The 8,375-nt window shown below is 38.1% G+C and overlaps 1 pseudogene; it reads right to left on the reverse strand.

Moving 5' to 3' along the window:
- Window positions 1-1,235: 1,235 nt before the first annotated feature.
- LOC120864465 overlaps window positions 1,236-8,375 on the reverse strand; it is a 20,889-nt pseudogene continuing 13,749 nt past the window's right edge.

Here is an 8,375-nt window from a genome sequence, read left to right on the forward strand (position 1 = left end):
CTGTCACAAAATGTCCGTAATTCTTTGCTTTGCTTTTCATGGGGACTTTCACAGAGAAAGCAGAAATATTCAGGCCATTGTATAATGTAATGCACTCTTCCAGTCTGCATCCCTTTCTCCATAAAGTGGGTCTCTGTATTGGATTAGTTTCCCACTCTACTTAGGACTATTTTTGGAAAGGAGTAAGTCTCTGTCCTTGAGGAAAAATGTATCAAAGAGACGTGTGGTTATTGGAGAAGACAGGATGCCTTAAAAGTAAACATACTGATGCTTTGCACTTAGCAAATCCTCTCAAATTCAGGGCCAGTTTATACCTGAGAGCATCTACTTTTTTTCCCACGTTTTCCTCCTTGTCTTTTCTCTATTTCATCATGTATCGTACATGCAAGAGTATATGTATTAATAATACACAGATACAGTTTAAACAATAATAATAATATCAACAACCACAACACAAATGCTTGTGTACCTATCACACAATATAAGAAATAGCACAAGCTGTATCTTTGAAATCTTTTATGTCTTACATAAAATCATATAAATCTTTTATATACCCCTTCCCTAATTCCCATTTTTTTAACTGCTTTGAAATTTAGAGACAAATTTTGTTTAAAATCTGAAATACAATTCCTAAAATATCAGCTTCTCCAGAAAACTGTGACTATACAATAGTGCATTGCCTCTATCATGTTAGAACATGCATTAGACTCAAATGCAAAAACTATGGACCAAACTACCATCCTTCAACAATTTGAACAACGATATTAACAGAATGTTCAAGCAACACAAATGAACTTTCAGAGGATGGGCTCTTGTACTTCAAGCACTATTTAAAAAAGCACAAATGCTTGAGTTTTCAGGTGTATATATATTAAGTTGAACCTTTGGAACTAGGAATCAGGGCATTTTTTGCACATAGTCTTAACAGAAAATTGTGTAGTGTTAAAAAGGTAGAACCACAAGCATTCAAGCAAGGTTGTCAAGTAGGCAATAAATTGTTCTAGTGAATGTTTCTTCTTTGTCTAATTACTGCCTGCACTGGTAGGAACTTTGAGATGAGAAAAGGAGCCTGCACTCCTTTTATATTCTGTTTAGAACAAAACAGAAAACTAACTGAAGCATAAGCCCTGTTATACGTTAGCAATTTTAAAGAACATCAATTATGCAAGAGAAAGACTAAGAACAAAAAGAATGTTTACAGATACCAGACATAACAGTGAGTATTCAGTAGACCCTCACAGGGCTTTGTGGTGGTTCTCAGCAGAAGCCACTTTGTAACCACTGGCAGTAGAGACATAGCATCTTTTGCCAGGTATTTTAGGAAATCATGCCAACAGCCCAGCAATAGGGCAAGACTCTTCTCACCAAGGGGTGTGTGTGCCAATATTGCTCCAGTTCTTACAAATAATCTCAGTAGGTGTGGTGCTGCCTAAACCTGGGACACTGGCACATCAGGGTAAGCCAAGAGGATTTTGGCATACTGGAGTCTCTAAAACGTGGAGAGCAGCTGAGTGCCCAGTATCACATTGAAATACTCTTTTATTCCTGTCACAACTTTATTAACCACATACTCCTTATCGCCAACATTTCCCTGCAATTTCTTACAATTTGCATACTCTTTATAGCTTTTGTAAATGCTGTGTAGAATAACATCTACATTTTTCTTAGCAGAGTTGAAACAGCTGCTCCTGCCTAGTAACTAAGTCCCAGTCCTCAACAAGCCATGATTTTAATTCTTCTGGAATCTTTATTTTCCTTTCTATTCTTAAATGCCTCCTAACTTTCAACAGTGAGCCCTTTTCTTCCAAGGTGGTCGAAGTGCTTCACTAGTGTTGCCACCATCTCCATTTCCACAAGGCTTCTGTTCTTTCTTGCCTTCTTCATGGATCTTGAAGGAGGGTTCTCTGCAGAGCAACAGTGCCCCCGCCCCCATCTGCCTGAGAGTGCTGCTTCAGATTCTTCTGCTGGGGACCAGCTCTCTTCTTTCCTGAAAAGACCCCCTCTCATCTTCTATTCCCGTTGCTTCTCGTTGATTGTTGAAAGTTATCTTTTGCGTATTGTCATCCACAGGTTTAAGAACCCTACTTTCCCAAGCTCATTCCACCCTGTTTTCATTCTACCCAGTAATCCTCTTTCGTCTTTGAAAGTGAAAGTGAATGTGAAGTCGCTCAGTCGTGTCCGACTCTTTGCTATCCATGGACTGTAGCCCACTAAGCTCCTCCGTCCATGGGATTCTCCAGGCAAGAATACTCGAGTGGGTTGCCATTTCCTTCTCCAGGGGATCTTCCCGACCCAGGGATTGAACCCAGGTCTCACACATTGCAGGCAGACGCTTTAAACCTCTGCACCACCAGGGAAGCCTCTTTCGTCTTTCCCTTCTAAGAACTCCTAGTGTTTTCACAGGTAGAATCTTACAGATCTTCTGGTGTGGTCTGGAGAGATGAGGTGGGAGACACAACCCAAAACACAACCCATCCCTATAATCAGGGATATTGTGCAATTAGGATCAGACCTTCTGATCATCACTGTACAGCTAACTAAGTTTTTCTTTTTTTTTTTTTGTATATTTTTTATTTTTTTTATTTTTATTTTTTTTTTAATTTATTTATTTATTTTTAATTTTTACTTTACAATTCTGTATTGGTTTTGGCATAGATTGACATGAATCCACCACAGGTGTACATGCGTTCCCAAACATGAACCCCCCTCCCACCCCCCTCCCCACAACATCTCTCTGGGTCATCCCCGCGCGTCAGCCCCAAGCGTGTCATATCCTGCATCAGACATAGACTGGTATTTCGATTCTTACATGTTATTATACGTGTTTCAATGCCATTCTCCCAAATCATCACACCCTCTCCCTCTCCCTCTGAGTCCCAAAGTCCGCTATACACATCTGTGTCTCTTTTGCTGTCCTGCATACAGGGTCATCATTGCCATCTTCCTAAATTCCATATATATGTGTTAGTATACTGTATTGGTGTTTTTCTTTCTGGCTCACTTCACTCTGTATAATCGGCTCCAGTTTCATCCATCTCATCAGAACTGATTCAAATGTATTCTTTTTAATGGCTGAGTAATACTCCATTGTGTATATGTACCACAGCTTTCTTATCCATTCATCTACTGATGGACATCTAGGTTGTTTCCATGTCCTAGCTATTATAAACAGTGCTGCGATGAACATTGGGGTACATGTGTTTCTTTCAATTCTGGTTTCCTCTGTGTGTATGCCCAACAGTGGGATTGCTGGGTCATAAGGCATTTCTATTTGCAATTTTTTAAGGAATCTCCACACTGTTCTCCATAGTGGCTGTACTAGTTTGCACTCCCACCAACAGTGTAGGAGGGTTCCCTTCTCTCCACACCCTCTCCAGCATTTATTGCTTGCAGATTTTTGGATCGCAGACATTCTGACTGGTGTGAAGTGGTACCTCATTGTGGTTTTGATTTGCATTTCTCTTATAATGAGTGATGTTGAGCATCTTTTCATGTGTTTGTTAGCCATCCGTATGTCTTCTTTGGAGAAATGTCTATTTAGTTCTTTGGCCCATTTTTTTATTGGGTCGTTTATTTTTCTGGAATTGAGCTGCAGGAGTTGCTTGTATATTTTTGAGATTAGTTGTTTGTCAGTTGCTTCATTTGCTATTATTTTCTCCCATTCGGAAGGCTGTCTTTTCACTTTGCTTATGTTTTCCTTTGTTGTGCAGAAGCTTTTAATTTTAATTAGATCCCATTTGTTTATTTTTGCTTTTATTTCCAGAATTCTGGGAGGTGGATCATAGAGGATCCTGCTGTGGTTTATGTCAGAGAGTGTTTTGCCTATGTTCTCCTCTAAGAGTTTTATAGTTTCTGGTCTTACATTTAGATCTTTAATCCATTTTGAGTTTATCTTTGTGTGTGGTGTTAGAAAGTGATCTAGCTTCATTCTTTTACAAGTGGTTGACCAGTTTTCCCAGCACCACTTGTTAAAGAGATTGTCTTTACTCCATTGTATATTCTTGCCTCCTTTGTCAAAGATAAGGTGTCCATATGTATGTGGATTTATCTCTGGGCTTTCTATTTTGTTCCATTGATCTATATGTCTGTCTTTGTGCCAATACCATACTGTCTTGATGACTGTGGCTTTGTAGTAGAGCCTGAAGTCAGGCAAATTGATTCCTCCAGTTCCATCCTTCTTTCTCAAGATTGCTTTGGCTATTCGTGGTTTTTTGTATTTCCATACAAATCTTGAAATTATTTGTTCTAGTTCTGTGAAAAATATCGCCGGTATCTTGATAGGGATTGCATTGAATTTGTAGATTGCTTTGGGTAATATACTCATTTTCACTATATTGATTCTTCCGATCCATGAGCATGGTATATTTCTCCATCTATTAGTGTCCTCTTTGATTTCTTTCATCAGTGTTTTAAAGTTTTCTGTATATAGGTCTTTAGTTTCTTTAGGTAGATATATTCCTAAGTATTTTATTCTTTTTGTTGCAATGGTGAATGGAATTGTTTTCTTAATTTCTTCTTCTACTTTCTCATTATTAGTGTATACGAATGCAAGGGATTTCTGTGTGTTGATTTTATATCCTGCAACTTTACTATATTCATTAATTAGCTCTAGTAATTTTCTGGTAGAGTCTTTAGTGTTTTCTATGTAGAGGATCATGTCATCTGCAAACAGTGAGAGTTTTACTTCTTCTTTTCCAATTTGGATTCCTTTTATTTCTTTTTCTGCTCTGATTGCTGTGGCCAAAACTTCCAGAACTATGTTGAATAGTAGTGGTGAAAGTGGGCACCCTTGTCTTGTTCCTGACTTTAGGGGAAATGCTTTCAATTTTTCACCATTGAGGATAATGTTTGCTGTGGGTTTGTCATATATAGCTTTTATTATGTTGAGGTATGTTCCTTCTATTCCTGCTTTCTGGAGAGTTTTTATCATAAATGGATGTTGAATTTTGTCAAAGGCCTTCTCTGCATCTATTGAGATAATCATATGGTTTTTATTTTTCAATTTGTTAATGTGGTGAATTACATTGATTGATTTGCGGATGTTGAAGAATCCTTGCATCCCTGGGATAAAGCCCACTTGGTCATGGTGTATGATCTTTTTAATGTGTTGTTGGATTCTGATTGCTAGAATTTTGTTGAGGATTTTTGCATCTATGTTCATCAGTGATATTGGCCTGTAGTTTTCCTTTTTTGTAGTATCTTTGTCAGGTTTTGGTATTAGGGTGATGGTGGCCTCATAGAATGAGTTTGGAAGTTTCCCTTCCTCTGCAATTTTCTGGAAGAGTTTGAGTAGGATAGGTGTTAACTCTTCTCGAAATTTTTGGTAGAATTCAGCTGTGAAGCCGTCTGGACCTGGGCTTTTGTTTGCTGGAAGATTTCTGATTACAGTTTCAATTTCCGTGCTTGTGATGGGTCTGTTAAGATTGTCTATTTCTTCCTGGTTTAGTTTTGGAAAATTGTATTTTTCTAAGAATTTGTCCATTTCTTCCAGGTTGTCCATTTTATTGGCATATAATTGCTGATAGTAGTCTCTTATGATCCTTTGTATTTCTGTGTTGTCTGTTGTGATCTCTCCATTTTCATTTCTAATTTTATTGATTTGATTTTTCTCTCTTTGCTTCTTGATGAGTCTGGCTAATGGTCTGTCAATTTTATTTATCCTTTCAAAGAACCAGCTTTTGGCTTTGTTGATTTTTGCTATGGTCTCTTTTGTTTCTTTTGCATTTATTTCTGCCCTAATTTTTAAGATTTCTTTCCTTCTGCTAACTCTGGGGTTCTCTAATTCTTCCTTTTCTAGTTGCTTTAGGTGTAGAGTTAGGTTATTTATTTGACTTTTTTCTTGTTTCTTGAGGTATGCCTGTATTGCTATGAACTTTCCTCTTAGCACTGCTTTTATAGTGTCCCACAGGTTTTGGGTTGTTGTGTTTTCATTTTCATTAGTTTCTATGCATATTTTGATTTCTTTTTTGATTTCTTCTGTGATTTGTTGGTTATTCAGAAGCGTGTTGTTCAGCCTCCATATGTTGGAATTTTTAATAGGTTTCCTCCTGTAATTGAGATCTAATCTTAGTGCATTATGGTCAGAAAAGATGCTTGGAATGATTTCGATTTTTTTGAATTTATCAAGGTTATATTTATGGCCCAGGATGTGATCTATCCTGGAGAAGGTTCCATGAGCACTTGAGAAAAAGGTGAAATTCATTGTTTTGGGGTGAAATGTCCTATAGATATCAATTAGGTCTAACTGGTCTAATGTATCATTTAAAGTTTGCGTTTCTTTGTTAATTTTCTGTTTAGTTGATCTGTCCATATGTGTGAGTGGGGTATTAAAGTCTCCCACTATTATTGTGTTGTTGTTGATTTCCCCTTTCATACTTGTTAGCATTTGTCCTACATATTGCGGTGCTCCTATATTGGGTGCATATATATTTATAATTGTTATATCTTCTTCTTGGATTGATCCTTTGATCATTATGTAGTGGCCTTCTTTGTCTCTTTTCACAGCCTTTGTTTTAAAGTCTATTTTATCGGATATGAGTATTGCCACTCCTGCTTTCTTTTGGTCTCTATTTGCATGGAATATCTTTTTCCAACCCTTCACTTTCAGTCTGTATGTGTCCCTTGTTTTGAGGTGGGTCTCTTGTAAGCAGCATATAGAGGGTTCTTGTTTTTGTATCCAATCAGCCAGTCTTTGCCTTTTGGTTGGGGCATTCAATCCATTTACGTTTAAGGTGATTATTGATAAGTATGATCCCGTTGCCATTTGTTTTATTATTTTGGGTTCGGGTTTATACTCCCTTTTTGTGTTTCCTGTTTAGAGAATATCCTTTAGAATTTGTTGGAGAGCTGGTTTGGTGGTGCTGAATTCTCTCAGCTTTTGCTTGTCTGTAAAGCTTTTGATTTCTCCTTCATATTTGAATGAGATCCTTGCTGGGTATAGTAATCTGGGCTGTAGGTTATTTTCTTTCATCACTTTAAGTATGTCTTGCCATTCCCTCCTGGCCTGAAGAGTTTCTATTGAGAGATCAGCTGTTATCCTTATGGGAATCCCCTTGTGTGTTATTTGTTGTTTTTCCCTTGCTGCTTTTAATAGTTGTTCTTTGTGTTTGATCTTTGTTAATTTGATTAATATGTGTCTTGGGGTGTTTCGCCTTGGGTTTATCCTATTTGGGACTCTCTGGGTTTCTTGGACTTGGGTGATTATTTCCTTCCCCATTTTAGGGAAGTTTTCAACTATTATCTCCTCAAGGATTTTCTCATGGTCTTTCTTTTTGTCTTCTTCTTCTGGGACTCCTATAATTCGAATGTTGGAGCGTTTCATATTGTCCTGGAGGTCTCTGAGATTGTCCTCATTTCTTTTAATTTGTTTTTCTTTTTTCCTCTCTGATTCATTTATTTCTACCATTCTGTCTTCTATTTCACTAATCCTATCTTCTGCCTCCGTTATTCTATTATTTGTTGCCTCCAGAGTTTTTCTGATCTCATTTATTGCATTATTCATTGTATATTGACTCTTTTTTATTTCTTCTAGGTCCTTGTTGAACCTTTCTTGCATCTTCTCAATCCTTGTCTCTAGGGTATTTATCTGTGTTTCCATTTTGACTTCAAGATTTTGGATCATTTTCACTATCAATATTCGGAATTCTTTCTCAGGTAGATTCCCTATCTCTTCCTCTTTTGTCTGGTTTGGTGGGCATTTCTCCTCCTCCTTTACCTGTTGGGTATTCCTCTGTCTCTTCATCTTGGTTATATTGCTGCGTTTGGAATGGCCTTTTTATATTCTGGTAATTTGTGGAGTTCTCTTTATTGTGGAGCTTCCTCACTGTGGGTGGGGTTGTATCAGTGGCTTGTCAAGGTTTCCTGGTTAGGGAGGCTTGTGTTGGAGGTCTGGTGGGTGGAGCTGGGCTTCTTCTCTCTGGAGTGCAGTGGAGTGACCAGTAATGGGTTATGAGACGTCTAAAGTTTTGGAGTAACTTTGAACTGCCTGTATATTGAGGCTCAGGGGTGTGTTCCTGTGTTGCTGGAGAATTTGTGTGATATGTCTTGCTCTGGAACTTGTTGGCCCTTGGGTGGAGCTTTGTTTCAGTGTAGGTTTGGAGGCATTTGATGAGCTCCTATTGCTTAATGTTCCCTGAATTCAGGAGTTCTCTGATGTTCTCAAGCTTTGGACTTAAGCCTCCTGCTTCTGGTTTTCGGTTTTATTTTTACAGTGGTCTCTAGACTTCTCCATCTATACAGCACCAATGATATAGTATCTAGGCTAAAGATGAAAGGTTTCTCCACATTGAGGGGCACCCAGAGAGGTTCACTGGGTTACATGGAGAAGAGAAGAGGGAGGGGGTAGTTAGAGGTGACTGGAATGAGATGCGGTGAGA

This window comes from Oryx dammah, unplaced genomic scaffold, assembly GCF_014754425.2.
Source record: "Oryx dammah isolate SB20612 unplaced genomic scaffold, SCBI_Odam_1.1 HiC_scaffold_5, whole genome shotgun sequence".
Classification (NCBI taxonomy): Eukaryota; Metazoa; Chordata; class Mammalia; order Artiodactyla; family Bovidae; genus Oryx; species Oryx dammah.